The sequence below is a fragment of the Pteropus vampyrus genome, unplaced genomic scaffold (genome assembly GCF_000151845.1).
Source record: "Pteropus vampyrus isolate Shadow unplaced genomic scaffold, Pvam_2.0 Scaffold662, whole genome shotgun sequence".
NCBI classification, from domain to species: domain Eukaryota; kingdom Metazoa; phylum Chordata; class Mammalia; order Chiroptera; family Pteropodidae; genus Pteropus; species Pteropus vampyrus.
Genome location: NW_011889443.1, coordinates 44,871 through 47,814, shown reverse-complemented (window position 1 = coordinate 47,814; position 2,944 = coordinate 44,871).

Genomic DNA, 2,944 nt, shown 5'->3' with positions numbered 1-2,944 from the left:
TCTCAGAAAAATGAGAGAAAGAAGAGAAAGAGGAAACAGTGACCTAGGTATGGAGGACATGCCAGAGGAATATTTTCCATATTCTGTATCAGGACCCAGTAGGGTGTCAGACTATGGTTTGTAAGAATTAAGTAGAATAGAACCAAGGAAGCACAAAAGAAAATGTGAGAGTGCATCACACACAGTGAGGGTGCACACAGTATTGTTTCATGGTTCTCTTTGAAAGTCGTGTGTGTGCATGCCCCCGGACATGCGTGCATATTTGTGTATTTCTGTGTTTGTGTGCAGACGTGCTGGATCACAATGCAACAGGACTGTCTAATTTGGGAAACAGTAAAAAAAAAAAAAAGCTCTGGAATCCAATGCACTGCAGGAAGATATAGCTCAAAAGAACACCAGTTCCTGCCAATGAGGGAAAAGCAACACAAATGAAGATCCCACGGAGAGCCAGGTGCAGAGAGAAGAGGCAGCTGGCATGGGTGCTGCCGTTCCCTTGAACTTGAGGGACCTCACACTGACTGGACCTTTACTGCTCCCCTCGCCTCATCACAGCGTACACCTCGACAATTAATGATTAAATTGCCAAAGACTTTTAAATTAAAAAATAATTTTTAAAAAGGCAGTGTTGGAAGCAATATCAAAAGTTATAATTTCTATCTATATAAATGTAAATGGAATCAAATACACGTAGGAAAAACAGCGGTCATCATTAGTTGAATGCAAAAGAATGACATTCACAGGATGAAAGAAGGTGATGGCTCTTTTTAAAAACACATCTAACCACACATGAAAAAAGGTAGGAATATGGAGAAATAGATGTGAAATAAGAACATAATATGTATATAGAGAAGATTTTTACTACTAAGGATGCAAGAGAAAATTTTACATTTAAAACTTGACTTTTTTAAACATATAATATAATATACATAGGACATATTATTGAATTGAACCCTTGAAACTTATATAATTTTATTAACAAATGTCACCCCAATAAATTTAATAAAAAATGTACTGGGAGAAAACAATTTGGTTGACTGATAGAATTAAGGACATAAAATTTATAAACATTCATACATTCTCCTCAATATATCTATACAAATGTAAAATAATTCACTGTCAAACAGTAAAAATCTTTAGTGGAAAAAACTCCAATTTTTGTTTGAAAGCATAAAATCAAAAAACACAAGAAGAACTCAGCCCTCACTTTGTAAAGAAATTGTACAATTTGCAGTGACCTTAAAGGTTTATAAACCCAAAATAGATGCCGTCACACAAATAACAAAATAATTGTAAAGTAAAACTCTTTGGTATTCTTCTTTCACTTATTGAATGTTATTGAATACCCAATGTGAGGGATGATACTGTGAAATGTTTCTCCCAGGAATGACTCTTTCAAGGTTGTATCTACTGCTTTAGTCTGGATGTTTTTAAAGAATAACAAAAATGGTTAAATAAACCTCTCTTAAAAATTAAGAAAAAACGCCCTCACTTCACTGCTCACGCCTCCACACCTAATACTCCCCCGAACTGCAAGACTCCTTGTGCATGTTCCAATTTTACTGGAAGCACTTTACGCCTCCCATTCCTTCTTCACTTCCATTCCCATCATGGAACTGTCATCAATGAATCTTGTATTGCTGATTCCAATGACCATTTCCCTTTTTAAAATATTAAATAAACTACTTTTAAATTCATTAGTGCACTCAGCAAACAAACGTGGCCATCTCTACGCTCTGGATGAGGCTGGTTAGGTTCTCAGTGACCTCAGGTAGAAGTTCTCAGGTTCTATCCTCTCTGACACTTTCCAGGACTGCCTGCTGGGCTCTCAGACTCAGCTGGATGAAGTCTCTGAGAGGGAGGACTCCATATGGAAGTCTGAATTCCTCCCTTGACGGTTGATGATGTAGACCGAAGCTTTGTTCCCCAACCAGACTTAGGAATCCAAAATAAAAAATACGTCCTGTAAAGCCCAGGGTTGCATATGCAGAGAGCAAATATTTTCTGCTCTTTTTATCTGCTCCTTAGACACTGTTTTCATTGTTACTCTCACCTCTGAGCACATTATTTCCCTGTGGGACACTGGTCTGAACTGAATGGAAATATTTCCTGCTGATTCTCTGTTACCAATGGTTAGAAGGTTAGAAGTCAAGTGAATCCTGTTTTCATTACTCCTTCTCCCTGACTGTCCCACCTCCCAGCACCTTATGCCAACCCTGAGTTAAAGTTCTGTGGTCAGAAGACTCTGAATAGCCAAAGCAATCTTGAGAAAGTAGAACAAAGCAGGAGGCATCACAGTACTGGACTTCAATCTATATTACAAAGCTATAGTCTTAAAAAATCTATGGTAAAAACAGACTCACAAATATAGAGGACATTCTGGTGATGGCCAGAGGAAAGGGGGGTTGGGAAGCTGGGAGAATGGGGGAATGGGGTGAAGGGTTAAAGAAATACAAATTAGTAATTGATGGATGGTCATAGGGATGGGGAGCACAGCACAGGGAATGAAGTTAGCGTTAATGTAATGGCTAGGTGGAGAGCCAGAGGAGAGAAAGAGCAATTAGGAGGATCATTTTATAAACTATATAAATGTCTAACCAATGTACTGTATATTTGAAACTAATAAAATAAACTTAAAAATCTTTAAAAAATCTATGGTACTGGCTTAAAAACATATAGATCAATGAAAGAGAAATAAACCCACAGATATAGTAATTAATTTAGGAGAAAGGAGCCAAGAATATCCAATGGCGGGAAAGACTGTATCTCCAACAATGATTAAAAAAACTGGACAGATATATGCAAAAGAATGAAACTGGGTCATGATTCTAGGGGTTCAAAATGAGTCATTTCAAGATATATATGTGGATTATTTTTGAGCCGAATGCAATTGAGACCCTGACAGCCAAATAGAAACATTTCCTTTTCCTTTAAGGAATTTCAATTT